We start from the raw sequence: 21,950 nt of genomic DNA on the forward strand, positions 1-21,950 counted from the left end.
AAGTATGAAGCAAAAACCACTCGTGGATACATGAGTATCATAACAACTGTCTCAATCAGAATTTGAAAAAGCATGTAAATTTGGTAGTAATGATCCTCCCTTGGGATAAAATAACCCAAGGTGCTAAGTACCAGTCAAGTATTGAAAGACCCGATTCAGTGCATGTCAATGCTTAGTGTCAGGGCTATGCATAAATCTACTCATGTGTGAGATTGCAAACTGAATGTTAGGCCTCGTAATGCACACATAAATCAAACATCCAATAGCTTGTTGATAGAAAAAGACATTAAAGCAATCTCCAGCATCATGGAGGCTCAGCTTCAAACTTGTCTCCATAGGAGTTGCAATAGGTTTGTAGTCTTCAAGACAATCTTTGCAATAATGTCTTGACATTAATTGTTTGATAGAAAGCAATACCTCTATCTCACGCCTTGATTTGAATGCCCAAATAATGTTGCAATAGGCCCAAATATGACATGTCAAAAGCTGAATTCAACTCAGCCTTGAAATCAGTAATATGTGTCTTATTAGGACGAGTGAGCAGCATGTAACTGATATAAACCACAATGATCGGAGGTATATCACCCTCATGTAAGCATCATTTTTGACAATAGCATCGTGCTTAGATTGCATAGCAGCCATTCAATTTTTTGAACTTTGTGCCTCTTTAAAAGACACAGGCTCATCCACATCACCTAGACTAGAAACAAGCAATGCATAACAATTTGATACATGAAGGGCACTATGAGAGCATGAGCAAGTATGACTAGCCAACAGTGCATCTAGGTTATTGTGTTGCAATGTTTGCACCAGCCACTTTGGGATAGTCCTAGATTGCTTAATCTCTACTCTCTCATCAAGAAGTGCATCATTCACATTTGCATTAGAAACAAGCTGATTTATGTCATTATGAGAAACCTGCATGGGCTCAAAAATTGCCTCATTTGGTATTGCATATGATTGCACACCACTAAAAAGAGGCAACAAAGTGTTATAGATATCTTGTGAGTGTACAATTGTCTCTTTCGTACATGAAAGTACAAGCTAAAGAACATCTTCCACAAAGACAACATCAGGGTTGATTAAGAAATGCTTACTTTGTGGATGATATGATTTACAACCTTTTCTTTCATTACTACCCCTTGTCATTCAACTTCTTGCATTGTTGCACTGGTAGCAAAGCATAAGCCAAGCAACCAAAAGTACGCAAGTGAGCCATAGATGGCTTTCTGCCATGCTAAGCCTTAAACGGAGTGAAAGATTGCAAAGCCTTAGTTAGATACGTGTTAAGTATATAGACTGCACATAAAATAGCTTCAAGCCAGAAACTATGTGGCAAAGCTTAACTCTTGATCATGCATCCTGCCATCTCCATGAGTGATTTAGTTTTCCTCTTAGAGCTACACCATTTTATTGTGATATATATGGCTCTATACATTGGTATTTTATCCCACGTTCAACTAGATATGCATTGAATTTCTTATATATATACACCTTGTTAGATTGATTTATTCTCATATGTGTAGACTTATTTATCCTTGTTTGTGAACACACATTATTGTGTGTAAAAGTGTGCGTTTAGGAATGAATACATTTTACACCACTTAGCATTAAATAAGAGTCAAAGGGTTATCTATATACTTTAGTAGAGCCCGTTGCACACACCCAACTAGTCTACGCTCTTGTAGGAGGCATCATCTACAGATATAGAGGATACTACACCGCTTGCGGGGGACTCTATCTTACTGTTTCAATCTCTTTATGCTAGGGTTTCTCAACACCTCCAACTCTGGAAGTCTAAGGTTCCTTATCAGAGTAAAGTGTTCATGTAGAGGTTACTTATTGGGGGTCTTCCAAACCGAAGACGTATTGCGTGCTCACAAGATCTCTCGTGGTCGCTCTGTATTTTGCACTACGTGTGATGAAACATTACTTCATCTCTTTGTCTCTTGCCATGTTGCTCAACAGATTTAGAATTTTGTTTCCCGTGTGTGGTCCTCGGCAACTAAGCAGTGGATATCAGCTCGTTCATGGATTATGGGAAGGATGACTTAATATTCTGCTTTGCAATCAGATCATTCCTGCCTCTTCCATTTCCTTAGATGAACAACTTTGAGGCATATTTGGCATACTTGGAATGCCTTTATTTTTTATTCGGCTTCAAGCATCCATGGTCATGTGGCCCGTGTTCGTGGTTTAGTGTTATAGCAAATCTCCTCTGGATGTCTCTTATGGGTCTATCTCTTCATCCGTAGTTTGCGTTTTTGCGTTTTTGCATTTTTGCATTTTTGCGTTTAGGGTTTGCAGCCCCAAAAAGGGGCGCCACCCTAGACTAAGTGTGCCTATTTATAGGCCACTGTCTCACTCATTCTTTAGGGCTAATTCATTCCGTTTGTCACCTCTTCTCTCCAGCCTCTCCACTGCCCTCACACCCTTTCAGGAGGACATTTTGGTTCGTGGTTCATGGCTGTCTTCATCATCTTTCTTGTGCTATGGCACTCTTGTTCCCCACTATCACATTCACTCCATGATTCAGAACTTCATCATTCCATTCATTAGAGTTTCGTCTCTTCTCTCTTCTCTCTTCTCTTCTCTTCTCCATGTTTGCCGAGTTCACTTTGTGTTTCTCCCCGCAAACCCTATTGTCTCACTGGTACGTCATCTTTTGACATGGTATCGGAGTTGGATCTGCTCAAATAGAAGCAAAGATCCTCCACTAGAGTGACGACAAAGATCGGTGGCGACATCCACTTCTCTTCTTCTTCTGCTGCATCAAAATCTCGTTTTTGCAGGTTTCAGGTGTTTTCAGCTTGCTGCCCACACCTCTTTTTGGAGGACATCGCAGTCTCAGCTGTTACTTGCTGTCATCTACAGTCTAGCGTCTGTTTCCAGGCTTCCACCCATAGTTTGCAGCTATTTACAGTAGAACGATTGTTGCTGATCACTCTCCATTTAGAAAATAATCTTGTTTTTGCAGATTTTAGGTATTTCAACTTGCTGCCCACACCTCCGATATGGAGGACATTGCGGTCCAAGCTGGCCATTGCTGTCTACAACATTCTGGCGCCTGTTTCCAAACTATCACACATTGTTCGGAGCTGATTTTAGCATGATGACTCATACTATTGGCTTTTCCTGCGTTTCTAGTCTTTTCTCTCTTCTCACTTGTGTTTTTCTACTGGTTGCAACCTCTTACTGCTAGTCGCATCCTCCTCCCACTAGTAGCTCACTTCCAGCCCTTTCACTGCCCTCCTAGCACTTGAGGTGGACATTGCAGTTTATGGTTCGTGGCTAACCTCCTTCTTCTTCAGTAAGGTACACTGGTACCCATGGCTTCTTTACCAATAGATGACCATACTATCGGGTGCTCCTACTATGGCATCACTGGACACACCACCGATGCTTGCTGACTTCGACCTTTGCTCCCCACTCCCCCGGAGTATATGCGTCTTCCACCAGGGACTCCTTGTGCCACCTCTCCTTTCTTGGCCACAGGGATCGTTTTGCATCGGCTATCAGAGTACTATGCTTAAGGCAATAAGACGCATCGGATGCGCACTAAGTCCTTTCGGGCACATGGAGGATCTATTGTCTCTACGACCTCTTGGAGATCGTCGCAATGCCAACAATAGTCTTCTCCCACCTATTTTCGGGTACAGTAGCTAGCATGGTCTACGGTTCTGTAGTCCGCTCCATTGAGAGACAGTGATTGTTTGATATCGTCTCCTTGTCAATATCTAAGCAGCGACTATTGCTCACTCATTGCTTAGTCTGAGCCCCACCCTTCACCCTCACCTACTCAGGTTCGAGAGGCCAATTCTGGGCGTTCTTCACCACCCCAAATACCTTCTTCGGCACGACCGACGACACTTCCTTCATCCTCAGACATTTTAGAGTCCATGATCCATGAGTTTTTGGATTCCCTATCTACCTCACAGGGGGATTCAGAGGGAAATGATCTTTCTTTGTCCTTCGAGGGGGCATCTACATCTTTCTTTGCCCTTCGAGAGACAGTGGCTGCTCGATTCCTTCCTCTTCTTCGACTTCCCGGTCCGCTCCATTGAGAAGCAGCGACTGTTGCCCACTCATTGCTCAGTTTGAGCCCCACCCTTCACCCTCGCCTAACCAGGTTCGAGAGGCCAACTCTGGGCGTTCTTCACCATCCCAAATACCTTCTTTGGCACGACCGGTGGCACTTCCTTCATCCTCTGACATTTCAGAGTCCATGATCCATGAGTTTTTGGATTCCCTATCTACCTCACAGGGGGATTTAGAGGGGAATGATCTTTCTTTGCCTTTTGCGGGGGCATCTACATCTACTGCGACTTCAGAGGGGGCTCCTGTTCTTCTAGTTTCAAAGGGGGTCCCCATCCACTGCTCAATCCCTTGCACACCTTGGAGGAGGCCTTTTACCTTCTTCTTCTTCTACCCTTAGATGGGGTGGCTTCCTTCTAGTGGTCATCTCACTTATTGATTCCCAGGATCTCGAGGATCTACCAGGTTCAGGCGCGACTTGGTGACAAGGCCTTCATATTCCTTCTTGCATGGATGCGGCGGAGCTAGTGGCTTCTCTCATGAGGTTGAGTTTTGGGTTCTCCAGTTCACTCTGTCTACTGTTCTTTACTACAGGTTACCTTTCATGTGGAAATCTTGGATCTTAGGGATCCTCTATATCTTCTTTCTCCTCTTCTCTTCTTGCCTTGGTCACTTGGTCAGCATGGAGCCAACTCTCGAGATCGAGTACGGGCATATCCTTATGCTTCTGGACACCACACAAAGTCCGACATTCCTCCTGTTCATTGCATGTTTTCATCATCTTTGTACTAGGGCACTTGGACAAGTGAAAAATTTCCCCATGAGGGACACTGCCCAAGTGGCACTTGTTGCATGAGCATTCTTCACAGCATGTAGCATTCCATCTTCACCTCACTCTCTCTTCTTCCCCCTTTTGGGCCTGAGAGGGGGTGTTGAGAAACCCTCACCCTTCACTCGCATTTTGCGTTTTTGCGTTTCTGCATTTTGCATTTAGGATTTGCAGCCCCAAAAAGGGGCGCCACCCTAGATTGAACATGCCTATTTATAGGCCACTCTCTCACTCATTCTTTACGGCTGATTCATTCTGTCTGTCACCTCTTCTCTCCTGCCTCTCCACTACCCTCACACCCCTTCAGGAGGACATTGTGGTTTGTGGTCCGTGGCTGTCTTCATCATCTTCCTTGTGCTACGGCACCCTTGTTCCCTTGTATCACATTCACTCCATGATTCAAAACTTCATCATTCCATTCATCAGAGTTTCTTCTCTCCTCTTCTCTTCTCCATGTTTGCTGAGCTCACTCCATGTTCCTCCCCGCAAACCCCTATTGTCTCACTGGTATGTCATGTTTTGACAGGAGGAATCTTTCTTGGCACTTCTTTTTGTTATCCCGAATATGCCATAATATATTAGCCTTTCTAGTGACCCATCTCTTGGCCTCGATCATCTGATGATAGATTTGATTAGTTGATCTTTTCTTGAAATCATTAGGAATAAGCATAAACATCCAATCTCGCCAGGGAGACGATCGTTGTAAAGCAGGCAAAGGAGAGAACCTCAGAAGCTTGTCCTGTATGGATGAACAAATGCCATGATAGCCTCGAGGCATCCGAAAGTGCTGACAAATATGTCACAAAGAATAAAGATGGGGCTGCCTAGGAATGACACCATCATGGATTGTCTGCAATCCCAAACGAGCCATTTGATTAAACCTATCTTGCTGCAAATCTTTATCAGGCCAATCCAACAACTTGGAGGTAGCCAACACTTCTCCTTGCAGCGAATTCTCCTGCTTTTGAAGATCTGGAGGGCGCCAAACTGCAAAACGTAACATCTCCTGCCAAGATGCAATCAAATGAGAAGGGAGAAAAGATTGGGAGACCTTAATAGGCCTCTTGGAGTTAGCACATCCCCCAAGAAACTTGAATAACCATGCTACCATGAGAGATACTAGTCTTTTCTATGAAAATTTTTGCAATATCTAACTAGGGATGACTCTCTCTACGCATAGTGCTTGCAAAAGTGCTAGTCTCAAAGTAGCCATATGCAAATTAACATCCAATAAAGTTGCTCTCCCCAACCTTTTAGGAGTAGTCACATGCTGCCACGAAATCCATACTTGGCCCAAATGACTCCTTTTCTTTTTCCAGAACATGAAGTGGATAGGCTGAACCAGTTCCAAAAGAGACTTCTTAGTCCAAGGAAGTAATGGCAGAAAAAACCAGGCCATACTGATCATGATGCATTGAGCAACTTTAAGTCTCACATGAAGAGGCCAGCCTTGAGATTTCTAGTACATGAACCGTTCATGAGTACGGGATTAGATCCAATTAAGCAAGGCAGGAGGAGCTACATCCACACTAATAGGATAACCCAAGTGTCGGGTAATATCCCCTTTAGAAATCACAACTCCTTGCCAACCCAAAGCTTGCAAATCATTCTCCCTACAAGAAAGCAACGTACATTTCTGAGCATTAATATGAAGTCCCAATGCTAAAGCAAAGAGATTCCATGTAACCAAATTTACCGTTTTTTTACCTGTAAATGTTTAGTGCAATTAGCCTTAAGAAACATAAAGGAATCATCAGCAGCCTCTATCAAATCAGCACATTTATGCTTAACCTGATTACTAACCAAATCGCAAATGTATTGATGAGCAGAGTGAACAACATTAGAAAAAATCTCATGTGGACCCAACAAAGATTTATAATACTCAATGCACATTTGAATGATGGAAGTAGGATCAGTCACCCTAACACCTTACTCATCCAACAAACAATATTTTCTCGAGCGTATTTCTAGCGTAAACGAGCAAAAACTTGATGAGATTGACACTTATTATCATGCAAAGCTTTTGCTCGGGCCAGCAATTTCTACTTAGCATATCCCTCCTCCTGAAGAGATTAAACTCTACATTTCAAACATTCAATGCATGTGAGCAAGTCATCAGCTGTATCCCCTAACTGGTACAGAGACAACGAGTGAGCCAACAAAGATTGCGAATGGTGCAATTCAGCTCGAAAAGAAGAAGCATGCTGAATACCATACAGTCAGGACAACACACGTGCATTATCTAAAAACAACCCATACTTCCATCCCTCCAGATAGGACCCTCGAGCTAAAAGAAGTAATCAATTGCTGGATACATTTCAAAAATTGATTTTGCAGCAGAAAAGATTGGTTGAAACGTAGAGGCAAACGAGCAAGCAGAGCCTTAAAGGCATGAATAAGCCAGTGGGTCAAATCCAAAACCAAAGGATAGTGACATGACAAGACATGTTGTTGCTTTACCCACATATCAATGACTGCAGGAAGAAAAGAATCACCTTGACAAATCTAGATTCTATCAAATTTGGCCCAGGTGTTTGGATGCTGAAGAGAACGATGAGTATATCCAAATAGTGAAGGATGCATCCAGGACCATATGTCCTGTTTCAAAGACACAACTGCCAGTGCATCCCAAGCCTGCCGCTTAGGACCATCCATGACCGAGTGCGATGAAGTCGCCTGATCCACAGATACACATGCATTAAAAGCACCCATAACAAAACCTTGACGAGCCATGGAAATGTAGTGCAAGTCATCCCAAAGCTAATGGTGTTCTTGAGCAGTAGGAGCATATACGTCCACCAGCCACAAAACCTCTCTCATATATGATTTCCAGCATAAGAAATCTATCGCGAGGATCCTAAGAAACGATGGATGGTTGCAAGGAAGATCTAACGACTGACATGACTCCAAATTTATGTGGAATCTAACCACTAAAAAACATTGTATAATCCTTGTATACATAAGAAGATCTAGCCAAAGCATACTGTTTGTGCTCCAGAGCACAAAAAACATCCCAATTACCAGCCAGCATAATTTTCCACAATTGATACTGCTACTGCCCGAAGAAATGCCTTTAACATTCCATAAAGCAAGTCTCATGTTGAACCACAGGAGAGAAAACTACTGAATCACCACTTTTCCTTTCCCTTTAACATTTGTAGCTTTAGTTGCCTGAAATCTCTCCATCTCTATATGAATCACATCTACAAGATCCGCCCTTTGCAAACTAGCAATTGAAGCACGAGAAGGGAAAGTGCTATTGTTGAGAACGGAAAACATCTCGAGGAGGCACAAGCCTCCCACATGCGTCAAAGAGCAAAGCAGAATTAGAAGCCCTTTTGTCATCCACACCAATTGTAGGTACACGTGAAGATTGAGGTTTCATATAAAACCCCTTACCTATGCATTGAAAAGGTTTGAGTAATAGGGTGAGGAGATGGGTGAGCAAGAGTCGAACAAGATTCTTGTCTAGCATTATGTCTAACCACAGTGACCCAAGAATCATCCTAAGGAGGTAAATTCTGGCCAACCAAATGCAATGCACACTCAATATTAACTTGGGAGACATCCTTATTTCGATCATCATATCCATGCAGGGCAAGAGGCATAGGAGCAACATCTTGTTGCTAAGCCATCTGTTGGGGATCATGCTCTTGCGTATACATGTTAGGATCCAAAGAACGCTGCAATACCTTAGGGCTTCTATCACATTCAGAATTAAAAGGGCCCAATTGCCCACATCGAAAGCAGTGTCTAGCAAATGTGCCCCATTCTCAAAAACCAATGTTTGCAACCCAAGGACCTCAAAACGAATTTTGGTTGGTTGAGATTTTCTTCTATCCCAAAGCATACAAGCCCTATTCCTATTGCGGTAGGCCAACCAGGGCTCCACCAACACCTCACCAAGGGTTCTCAAAACCAAAGGAAAAAGTCGCCAAAGATGTGCAAGAAAATCAACCACCTCCACCTAAATTGGGCATGCTTGCCTAAGCACCTCTTGAAACTTGGCCATAGGCCTCCATAGGACCATATGTACTAGCTGACCATCCATGAACAAAGGAATATGTTGCATAATGCGAACATGCACATCTAGGGTACGAAAAAGGACTTCAAAGAACCCTATCGGTCCATCATAAATCTCTTCAATGAGAGGGGCTTGCACTTGCCCTGGAACATCATCTTGATGCGCATCAACATTTACAAGCATGGACTGCAGCTAAGCACAAATCCTAGTAATCAAAGGTGTCCTTCTTCCGGTAAAATAAAAGATGGTTGCCGTCTCATGGAAAGTAGCAATTTGTTGTAAAACCAGGTCAGTTCCCATGACAACAACCGCTTGATACCCTCCTGGTCAAGAGCTCGCTTTACCCTCATTGGCATGAATATAATCCGACATAAGATTGTTGGAAGTGGCAAGCATAAGCTGAAGAGACCCATCAGTCTGTGAGCAAGAAACATGAACATCTTGCTGAGGCAAATTCGGAGCACATAAAACCGGTTCATCAACCGACATCTTACGACCTTTTGCCCGTCTCATCCCCATCCATCAATTGCCTAGAATCCCCAGCCAAAGAGTCACCATCCGATACCATTGAATCTTTATCATCCCCATGCCCTATTTGCTGGTCGAGAAAAGCCACATCAATACCATTTGACACCTGCATATTGGCCATATCAGAAATCTCTCTATCTCTCTGTCTTTCTCTCTCTCTCTCTCTCTCTATTGCTGAACTCAATCTGTGTGCCTGTCTCTCTTACTGCTGAGGTCGCACATCCGCTGAACCATAGATCTCTGTCTGCTGTGCCAGAAACCTGCACATCTGTGTGGCAGATCTGAGAACAATAGTGCTGTTTAGGGCTGTGCAGGTTTGCCCTTCAATTTCTCTGCAGGTCCTCACCTGAACAGCGCCTGCCACCTTCTCCAGGTCGCAGGGGGCGACATCCTTTTGGCCTTCTTCTGCACGGCTCAGTTGCGTGGCAGGTTGTCCGTGTTTGTAGGCAGGTCGTCACTGTTTGTTAGTTGCATGGCAGATCGTTATTGTCTATAGGCAGGTGTCATGGTTTCGCAGGTCATCAGATTGAAGATGAGGCAGGTTGTAGGTTAGGCAATGTGCCTTAACTCTGCTGGAACAGGGCGCTGCAGGTCAAAGGCGCAGGTTGTAGCAGGTCAAAGGTGCAGGTCGCAGTTATAAACATTCTTGTTCATCTCTCTCTAACTTTCTTTCTCTCTCTCTCTCTCTCTGTTTTCGTAAAAGGTAATTGTATTAATTACAAAAAAAGTACAAGATTACATGGTTACAAAATACAGTATGGCTCCAGGCCATTGTCCATAAAATCTAAGACATCACAATGGGGGTACAAAAGGAAGCAGAGGTACTAAAGGGAGGCAAATGAAACTGCAGTGTGTCAAACAGTAGATCTTGTCAAGCAAGAATATCTGTTAACTCAATCAAGTCGAGTTGCTAATGAAGAGGCTCTTTGAAGCCGGCTATATGACTGTGCACATCCGATGAAGCATCAAAGATAAATGCATTCTTCATGGTCCATATATGTCAACAACCCTAGAAGCATAAGAAAGAAAAGAGCACTTTCATATAAGCTTGCACAGGGTCCACAAACTTGGGATGTTCAAAGACACAGACATTTGGAAGCATTAATAGCCCAACTACTCGAAACCAAAGGGCCGATAGTAGTGATCAAACCTTCCGTGCCACAGGGCAAGTAAGGAACCGATGGCGGGAGTTTCCATCGACATCTGACAAAGGAAGCAGTAACCATTGGAAATCCTTCACTTGGAAAGCATAGAGGCAAGAGAAAGTGCACCAATCAACATTCGCCAAATGAAGACCTTGGATTGGAAAGGCGTTTTGTTAAGTGAGCTTGTCATTACCACAAATTTTCACCATACTGGGCCTTTTCAGAGACCCTAGGTGGCATTGCCTTTTGGACAAGCCAGTCCATATCATGAATAAGCAAATGATATAGCTGATTTGTTGAAGTATGACCCAAAAGTAACCGACTATTAATCATCCAATCCTGCAAAGGGGCCTCTTGATCCAAAGAGGGGAGAGGTTGCATGGCACGTAAAGAGGTGGATATGGTGTTCCAAAAATTCCGATAGCATCAGGGAATAAGAAAGTAGTGTCAAGCCAATCTAAAGAATATAAAAACCCCATTGAAGGTAGAAGAGCATCAACAACAGTGGCGGAGTCCTAGGTGCGCCATACTATTCAATATCGAAACCAAAGGGCCGATAATAGTAATCAAACCTTCCATACCACAGGGCAAGTAAGGAACCGATGGCAGGAGTTTCTATCGACATCTGACAAAGGGAGCAGGAACCATTGGAAATCCTTCACTTGGAAAGCATAGAGGCAAGAGAAAGTTCACCAATCGGCATTCGCCAAATGAAGACCTTGGATTGGAAAGGCGTTTTGTTAAGTGAGAATTTTCACCATACTTGGCCTTTTCGGAGACCCTAGGTGGCATTGCCTTTTGGACAAGCCAGTCCATATCATGAATAAGCAAATGATATAGCTGATTTGTTGAAGTATGACCCAAAAGTAGCTGACTATTAATCATCCAATCTTGAAAAGGGGCCTCTTGGTCCAAAGAGGGGAGAGGTTGCATGGCACATAAAGAGGTGGATATGGTGTTCCACAAATTTCAGTAGCATTAGGGAATATGAAAGTAGTGTCAAGCCAATCTAAAGAATTTAACAACTCCATTGAAGGTAGAAGAGCATCAGCAACAATGATGGATTCCCAAGTGCGCCATACTATTCAACATCACCCTTTGTTCCTCATTGCCTTGCTAGAGAGAAGCATCGAAACTCCTAGCACTTTCGCTCTTAGAGTTTGTTGCCTCTCGATCGGGAGGTGGGTGTTAAGAAGATTTAACAAGCACCGATCTGGAGGTGTGGACCAAATGATTCAATAGCATAGAAGACTTAAGATGGATTGGATGTTTGGCAGTAACCACATGTCACCATGAGGAAAAAATCCCGGTGTTTCCATGCTTGATACCTTCAGTCTCAAGGAAAAACTTGGCAATTAGGGTCGCCTACCCTCGTTGAAGGCCTGGAACTATGACTAACAAAGAGCAATCATATGTGTCTCCAAGTCCTAAACAGGCCTAGTGCCCATTCTTTTGGGAGTGCAAACATGGTGCCAGGAGATACCCATCCATGTAGAAGCTTTTTTCCAAAGCAAAAACTTGATGGGTGGAGTAATCCACTGCAAATGAGACTTCAGCCAAGGGAGCAAGGGAAGGTAATATAAAGCCATTTGTATCGTGGTTGTTTGCACTATTTTTAATCCCACATGAAAATGCCAAGCTTGTGATTTCCAATACACAAACTTATCCATAATACTTGAGGAGATCCAATCTATTAGCACTTCAGGCGAAACCTGCACTCTCAAAGGATAGTCGAAGTGCTTGAAACTAGAGCCTTTAAGCACCGCCTCACCTTGCCAGCCCAAGGCCGGGAGAACACTCTTTGTGCAATTGTTAAGGGTTGACTTAGATGCATTAATGTGTAGTCCTGAGGCAAGGGTGGCCATTGCACTATTTTTAATTCCACATGAAAATGCCAAGCTTGTGATTGCCAATACACAAACTTATCCATAATAGTTGAGGAGATCCAATCTATTAGCACTTTAGGTGAAACTTGCACTCTCAAAGGATAGTCGAAGTGCTTGAAACTAGTGCCTTTAAGCACCACCTCACCTTGCCAGCCCAAGGCCGGGAGAACACTCTTTGTGCAATTGTTAAGGGTTGACTTAGATGCATTAATGTGTAGTCCTGAGGCAAGGGTGGCCATTGCACTATTTTTAATTCCACATGAAAATGCCAAGATTGTGATTGCCAATACACAAACTTATCCATAATAGTTGAGGAGATCCAATCTATTAGCACTTTAGGTGAAACTTGCACTCTCAAAGGATAGTCGAAGTGCTTGAAACTAGTGCCTTTAAGCACCACCTCACCTTGCCAGCCCAAGGGCAGGAGAACACTCTGTGCAATTGTTAAGGGTTGACTTAGATGCATTAATGTGTAGTCTCGAGGCAAGGGCGAATAAGTCCCATTTGGCCATTGCTCTTTGTATATTAACCGGATCAGCTCTAAGAAACATGAAGGTGTCGTCCATAAAGGTGTGCCCTATCAACTGCTCTTGTGAAGGGAGAGAGTGTCCGACCGCCTCACCATTGGCCACTAGATGAGACAACATCGTCAGAATGGATGGACATTCAAGATGCATGAACATTCATGCAACTTGTTAGCTGGGACTTTGGTAAAGATTCTTACACACAGAGCCCATCAACAAGATTGGTTGCCAATTCTTCGAAGCTGAGGGGGATGGCACTTTAGGGATCAGTTTAATGAGACCCTCCTTTCAAGAGGGTGGCACATGTCTAGTTGTCTAAATCTATTGGCACAAGGCTGCCAAAGGTGCATCCAAGTGAGTGGCATAGGTCTCAAAAAACTCATCAGTGATACTATCCCACCCTAGGCTCTCGTCTTTAGGCTAATGCTAGAGGACATCCATGACCTCATCTTGTGTAATGTCCATATCCAAATTGTTGGCAACATCTGATGGGATTCTATCTTTATAGAGATCACAAAACAATGAATAGGCCGTGTCAACTGCATGAGAAACAGAGGACTGTGATCCGAGCAAGTCCATGAAATAGGTTGTGCACATTTACACAATTGCTCACAGATCTCTAACCATTTCTCCGTAAGAGATGCTTAGATGGACCACGTTTTCCCTACCAAAGGAAGCATGCAGGCCACGATAAACTTGTGCGATTGACAATTATTGTCTAGTAGTCCCTCTGATAGTGTAGCAAGTTTGGCCTATTGGTATTATCTCTTTTGAAAAGTATCAACAAGTAGTGCCAGTCTTGTGGAGATGGAAAGTAAAAGGGGATCTCGTGGCAAATTCATCAAAACAAAGTGTGTCAGAGCCAAGAGTTGTTTGTTAGCTTGCAACCGTTGCTTGCGCAAGGTGGCATGATGTATTCCATATTGTCTAGCGACTATTTGCACATTTCATATCAACTGATCGAGGGAAGCTGCTCCTTGGAATGGAATGATGTAGCACTTGTTGCATATAGCCATCGAATATGTCATGCCGAAGGAAGGAGGAGTTGAAACACAACAGGGGCTTGTTCAAAAGGGCTTGAAAAGGATCAACATGATGCATATGCATCCCAAATATCACGGGAAGTGATCAAAGAGAACATAGCTGCATTGCATCTCAAATATCATGGAGAAGTGATTAGAGAGAACATAGCCTTGCAAAACCTTGATTTCCAAAACCTCCGGAAGAAAGGAATCACATGCATAATGTAGAGTTGATCCAAGTGGCTCTAGGTTTGCAGCTGTTGCACCAAATGGAAGGTGTGTAGCCTCCCTCTAGGGAAGTTAACCAATACCACAGATCTTGTTTGAAAACTGTTGAGGCAAAGGTGTTCCAGTCTTGGTGTTCTAGGCCATCCATAAGTCCATGTTTGGAAGTCGAATGCGATGGATCAATACACATATTGAAATCTCCCATGATAAATCTAGGCCTTTCGAGGGAGAGACATGAACTCAATTGGTGGCGGGAGAACTTGTGAGGACGACCAGGGACATCATTAGGAGTATAAAGATCCACTAGCTATATTATTTTTCCTTTATAAATAATTTACACAACTATAAATCTGGCCGATACACCTCTCTCGATTACTATTGGTTGAAATTTCTCTATGACAATTAGCAACATGCCAGAATGGGTTTCTGTTGAAACACCAACATAAAAAAGTTTGAAGCTATGATAGTGTAGGATTCTCCCTACTTCTTTGTGACCCTTGTGCTCCATCATACACAAAATATCCCAAGCATTAGAGTGTAAGGTTTGCCACATAGCTACTGTTTGCCACATGAACAAGTAGCTCGAATATTCCTTGTAGCAATTTTCATGATGAGATGGGAGATCAACGGTGGGGTTGCAACTTTATTTGCCAAAACAACAAGAAGATTCTCATCCAGAAGCTTTGCCAACATAGCGAAGGCATTTGTCCCAATACCATGTGCTTTTCAAGTCGAGGGCTAATCCGCATCCATTGTGCTATTGTGCGGGTATGTGTGGTTCCATGGAGGATCTTATTGCAATGTCAAAGGCTAAACACTTAGGGGAGGCACATAATGACTCCTGTCGAGCCTTAGGATTAGAGGTTGCCTTGATGATCAAAGGTACAACACTAGCACCTTGGGATAAATGCTTCTCCTTATGAAGCACATAGGTGCGTAGGGCATTCTGTGTATCCTCCAAGGATCCAATGTTTTGAACATCGTTTGACTTTTTACCCTTTTTTGACTGCACCTCCCACCAACCATCGACACCATAAGGGAATGGTGAAAGCAATTGTTTGCCTTTGCTCAGATTTTCCTCCATGGGTTGGGCATATATATGCACATGCGAGCAAGTATCATCTTGTTGTACAACAGTAACCTCATTTATTTGTGTTGTCCCTTCTTTGGCTTTAGTACATTCTGCCATAAAGCGACCCAATTTTTTGCAATTGAAGCAATGTTCCACAAAGGCTCCCCATTTGAGATGGAAATGTAGAGTGTGCATACCAGGGGAATTCACCTGTAGCCAAGTGGGATGCTTATGAGAAGTATTCCAAAGCATGCACATTCTGTTTCTATTGATGGCTCGAGTACTGGGGTTTACCAACACCTTGCCAATCCTGGACATGGCATTAAGCAAAAGGGGCCAATATACGGTTGGGCAGCCCTCCACTTCAGACATTCTTGCTTTAGCAATTCTATGAAGTTGGCCATGGGCCACCATGGGACAACATGCACCAGATTGCGATCATAAAACAATGACAGCTTACTTGAAATCACTCATAATGAGGGGATTGGATCAAGGCCTCATAAAACCTCGTGGAGGCCACAAAGATGTTCTCCACTTCACACAGTCCTCTTGCACAACATTCATCAACCATGAGCGTATCAAAGACATTGTAGGAATTTTGGTGGTAAAGAATAGGATGACTGCTTTTTCATGGAAGGAGGAGAATGAATGCAACACTGTTTTTGTATCCACAGTAGTAATGATAACATCATTCTCTTCAAAGTTAGTGCAATTATTGTGATTATGTTGCATATACTTCCCAAGTCCCAATCCAAGTCTTGTTGGGAGTTGTGCGGCCGCCCTGCTGCCTGAGCATAGGACAAGGTGTGACCCATCCTTGAAGCAGAAGGAAATGTTTGTGATTCCTGGTAAGACAATGCATTTGTCTTTTCCACGGGAGAGGCATCAACACACTTGGAATGCTTTACAAGGGGCTCAGCATGTTCCATGTCTAAATTCGGGATCATTTGATCCTCATGAACGTCCAATTGCAAGGTGTCTACCTTTGCATTATTGAAGGCATCCGCACAAAGATCCCCTTGTGTATTCTAGGCAGTTCAACAATTAGGTATTTTGCATGCTAGCTGTTTGCATGTAGTCTTTACCTATTTGTTTTTGCAAAGGGAACCTATTACAAATAGGGTTTTATTGCAGAGTCGTGCTGCTGCAGTTGTGAACAAAAACAAGTATGTCTCTTTGTATCAGCAGCCGGGACAAGAAGGCAGGCCTTGAACATGCGTAGCACACTAGGGCACTTGCGCGCAGTAGGAATTGGTATAGCAGAGGTTGAGCAAATGCAATAGGTGCTGTATAGATAGTTACTGAACCAAATAGTAGCAGGGTGACACTTGCCTGGTGTCGTCTGGGTCTGGTGGTTGTTGGTGAGTGCGGGTAGCGGAAGCGTGAAGATTTGCAGCAGGGGAAATGTGCAGGTGAGTGAGAGTGAGAGTGACGAGCTGATTTAGGTGTACCAACAAATGTGTTGGTACACAAAGAATAAAATGTATTTATACTTAGGGCTCGTAAGGGTGCATTCACATGTACAACATAACAATACACGTGTAAAATACACGGAGGTGAATAAAGGACCTTTACATCCCAACAACCTCCCACTTAAAGGTCCGGAGTGAACCTTTAACCAACTCCCACCAGTCGTATGCAATGCTCATGCTGAGCCTTGCCTAGACTTTTAGTGAGAACATCTGCAGGGTTGTCCTGTGTTTTGATCTTGGTCAATGTGATTAGACCATCCTCGAGAATCTATCTGATAAAGTGATATCGCACATCAATATGCTTTGTGCGTGAATGATACATGGCATTTTTAGCCAGATACACAGCACTCTGGCTATCACATCCCAACACTGGAGTACTTATAGACATGCCAAGATCCTTTGCAAGTCTGCTCAACCATATAGCTTCCTTAGAAGCTTCAGTAGCTGATATGTATTCAGCTTCAGTAGTACTCAGTGCTACGATGTTCTGCAACCTGGAGCACCAAGAGACGGCCCCTCCAGCAACTGTAAAGACATACCCGCTAGTGGACCTGCGAGTGTCTAAGTCACCTGCCATGTCTGCATCACAATAACCCTGCAGATTAAGTGCACCCTGCCCATAGCAAATACATTTTCTTTGTATACCCTTTAGATATCTAAGAATACACTTGACAGCCTCCCAATGTGGTTTGCTAGGATTTGACATAAACCTGCTGACAACTCCCACTGCATGAGCAATGTTTGGACGAGTAGCCACCATAGCATACATAAGAGAGCCACAAGCTGATGCATAAGGGACTCCCTTCATAGCATTGGCTTCCATGTCATCTTTTGGGCTGTTGGCTTTACTAAGCTTAAGGTATGTAGGTAAGGGTACTCCGAGAGGCTTAGCTTCAGCCATGTTAAATCTGTCCAGTACCATTTCAATGTACTTTTCTTGAGATAAGAACAGCAATTTCTGCGTTCTATCCCTACGAATCCTCATGCCCAATATATGCTCTGCATTCCCCAAATCTTTCATGGAAAAAGCTGATTTCAGCTGATCTTTGAGAGCATCCAAGCTAGTCTTTCTCTTCCCAGCTAGCAACATATCATCCACATACAAAACAAGTATAATAGGGCTGCCATCTGTATCCTTTTTCATATACAAACAATGATCTGCATGGCTGCGAGTAAACCCATGAGAGAGCATAAAAGTGTCAAACTTTTTGTACCACTGCCGTGGTGCTTGTTTCAGCCCATATAAGGTGCGTTTTAGTTTACACACCAACTGCTCTTTTCTAGGAACTACAAAACCCTCGGGCTGTTTCATGTAGATCTCCTCATCAATGTCACTGTGCAGAAAAGTTGTTTTCACATCCATTTGGTACAGCTCTAAATTCAATACAGCAGTGAGAGCAAAAAGCACATGCAGTGTGGTTATCTTCACGACAGGTGAGAAGACCTCCTGGAAGTCAATCCCTTCCTTCTGTGCATACCCTTTGGCAACCAATCTTGCCTTGTACTTGGGTTTCCCATCAACTGTCTTTACTTTGTAAACCCATTTGTTTGGAAGAGGCTTTCTTCCTTTGGGCAATGACACAAGATCCCAAGTATCATTAGCATACAGAGATTTAATCTCTTCCTGCATAGCTAGCTCCCACTTATTGCTGAATTTGCATGACTTGGCCTCTTTAGATGTCAGAGGCTCACCCTCATCAGTAAGCATCACATAATGCAAAGAGGGGTCATACCTATGTGGCTGCCTTCTTAGGCGTGTAGACCGGTGTACCCAATGATCTACATTCTCAGGAATCGGATCTACATCTGGAGGCATGTTATTTTCAGCATTTATTGGCTGCTGTAAGCCATTTTCAGCATGCTGTTCATGCTGTACAGCACCTTCATTTTCATTTCCAGCACCTGTATTTTCATAATCAGCAAGTCTATCTTGCTGTCCATGACCTCCCTGTGCTTCTATTTGCTGTCCATCATCATCTGGCTCAAAGATAACCGGCTGATCATCAGTTTCAGCCTGTGGTACAGCACCATGAGGCTCATCATATGAAGTAATAGGTGGCTGCAAATTCTGAAATTTGATTTTTTTCATGTCTTCATCAGAGGCTAAAGTACTTTTCAGCAACTTTGCCTCATTAAACACAACATTACGGCTGCGAACAATTTTCTTAGACTAAGGTAGCCACACTCTATAGCCAAATTCACCCTCATCACCATAGCCCATGAAAATGCCTTTGGTGGATTTTGGGTCAAGTTTATTCCTCAGCTCATTTCTAACATGCACAAAAGCATCACAGCCAAATATTCGTAAATGGTCATATGAGGCCGGTTTGCCAGACCAAACCTCCTCAGGGATGCCATTATTTAAGGACCTGTTTGGAGAGCGGTTGCAAATGTGAACCGCGGTTTTAAGTGCCTCTCCCCAAAATTCATGAGGGAGATTAGCAGTGGACAGCATGCACCGCACTCTCTCACATAGGGTCCTATTGTATCTTTCAGCCACACCATTTGAAGAAGGGCTGTAAGGGGCTGTAAGCTCCCTCTTGATTCCATGCAAGTCACAAAAGGACTTAAATTCATTAGATGTGAACTCACCCCCATTATCAGTTCTCAAGCATTTCCGCTTTCTATCTGTCTGAGTGGTCACAAATGCATGAAAAGTTTTAAAAACAGTAAACACTTCACTTTTCTTTTTCAACAAATAAGCCCAAATATTCCTGGAACAATCATCAATAAAAGAGGCAAAGTATGCAGCACCACCCAACGATTTCACAGGCATGCTGCATACATCAGAATGCACTAAGTTCAAGACATTTGACTTACGGGAAAAGGAAAATTTCATTTGCTTTCCAAACTGATAGTCATTACAAAAATCAAGTTTAGAGCCTTTTCCATCAACCCTCTTCAAAGAGGTAAGGACATCAAGTCCTTTCTGGCTCATATGGCCTAATCTCTTATGCCATAACTCCAAATGATAGCCAATTTCAGCAACTGCAAGAAACTTGCTATTCAAAGCTTTACAGTGCAGACAATACAAAGTGCCCTTCTTGGTTCCTTTAGCAATCAGCATGGAACCCCTTTTTAATTTCCACAAACCACCACCAAATAGTGTGGTGTAACCATGCAAGTCAAGCTGTCCAACAGATAGTAAACTCTTCTTGATGCCAGGCACATATCTGACATCTTTCAACACAAGTTCTTGCCCATGATCCAAAGACAAGTGTATGGTGCCAATCCCATCAATGCTGCAAGCATGATTATTTCCAAGGTAAACCTTGCCATAACAGCCTGCATCAAAAGTAGCAAAGCACTCCAAGCATGGAGGCACATGGAAAGAGGCACCAGAGTCTACAATCCAAGTCTGAGTGACACCATCATCAACTGACAAAAGTGCATCAATCACATCAGCCTTGGTGATCTGCATATCCTGCATGTGATATACAAGGGCATCATAATCCACTGCACATAATATATCAGCCTCTGCATCCGAGAGCTCCTCTATGACAACACTGGAGGCCACATTGGCCTTTTCCTTGCCTTTGCCTGCCTTAGATGCATTTGTCTTTTCCTCTTTCTTCTTTTTGTCTCCTGCATTCTTCTTTCTCTCTTGTTCCTTCTTGGAATACCTGCAATCAGGCTTCTTGTGGCCCTTCCGACCACACTGATAGCATGTAACATCACTCTTTTCTTTTCCTTTGCTCTTGCTCCTGCTTCTCTGTCCAGCATTTGCATTTTTCTTTTCAGCCCTGCCTCTAACATTATAAGCTGAGTTGCTGCCTTCTCCACTAGACTTACGTCTAATTTCTTCATTCAAGATTGAACCCCTCACACCATCATATGTGAGATTGGGGTTATTACTGAGAGAAACAACCAAAGTCTCCCAAGAGTCAGGCAATGTCATGATAAAAAAGATCGCCCTCAACTTATCATCAAAATCCAAATTAGCATCCTTGAGCTGATTTAAAATACCAGTAAAAGCACTCAAGTGCTCAGCTGCAGACTTGGACTCATCCAGCCGCATATTCACCAACTTGCGCATTAAATGCACCTGATTAACGGGTGTGGTGATCTCATAGGTAGTCTTCAACTTCTCCCATATTGCATGACCATTGTTTAAACCCTTAATGTCTGTCAAAATGTCATTAGTGACACCCATCTTTATATAAGCCACAGCCTTTTTATTGACTTTGGCCCAATCTGCCTTAGACATTTGTGCGGGTTTATCCTTCTGCAAAGCATCCTCACAATCCTTTAAGAACAATATGCCCTGCATACGATCTTTCCAAAGATCAAAACCCTGACCATCAAACCGTTTGATTTCCATCAAACTCTTAATGTTAGAACTGGAAGAAGTTGCAGCCAGTTTTATCACAAACACAAGTGTAAGTGCACTATTCTGCAAGAGCACAAGCTGAACCAGCAAATACACTGCTGTTCTTGCCCAACCAGCAATAATCCTTTGCCGTTTTTACATAAACCAGCCACCGCACAGACAAGTAATGCGGAAATTTATCAAATTCTGCATAAAATCCCAAATTACCAGGTCCAAATGTGCGCAAATATTAGCCAAACTGACTCAGCTGAGCAAAACTACATCAATACATGAAAAACCCCAATTTTTATTGGTCCAATGCCAAGAAATTTTACTCGGATGAGCAAAATTCCAACAAATTTGGCAACCCAAATTTCCAGGCTCAAATTTGCACAAATCTGAAAACTGTGCTTCCACGCACGAACCGAAGCTCTGATACGAGTTGTTGGTGAGTGCGGGTAGCGGAAGCGTGAAGATTTGCAGCAGGGGAAATGTGCAGGTTAGTGAGAGTGAGAGTGACAAGCTGATTTAGGTGTACCAACAAATGTATTGGTACACAAAGAATAAAATGTATTTAACCAACACATAAGAATAAAATGTATTTATACTTAGGACCCGTAAGGGTGCATTCACATGTACAACATAACAATACACGTGTAAAATACACGGAGGTGAATAAAGGACCTTAACATCCCAACAGTGTTGTGTGGCGATCCTGCAGAAGCCTATGCACAGTAGGTAGGGTGGCTATCATGGGGACGTGAAATTTTGAGATGCTTTAATCTTGCTGATAACATTCGATTAAGTTATTAATCAAATATGCAAGGTTGTTAGCACATGTGATGCAGACGATAGTTATTTCATGGTAAGAGGCCA

The 21,950-nt window shown here is 43.1% G+C and overlaps 1 protein-coding gene across 4 annotated transcripts in view; it reads left to right on the plus strand.

The window, feature by feature from the left end:
* LOC148023202 (uncharacterized) overlaps positions 1–21,950 on the plus strand; it is a 110,496-nt gene that overhangs the window by 46,984 nt on the left and 41,562 nt on the right. The gene's annotated exons all lie outside the window — the stretch shown is intronic.

The sequence above is a fragment of the Lygodium microphyllum genome, chromosome 16 (genome assembly GCF_053477565.2).
Source record: "Lygodium microphyllum isolate KBCC chromosome 16, Lygodium_microphyllum_v1.1.10, whole genome shotgun sequence".
Classification (NCBI taxonomy): Eukaryota; Viridiplantae; Streptophyta; class Polypodiopsida; order Schizaeales; family Lygodiaceae; genus Lygodium; species Lygodium microphyllum.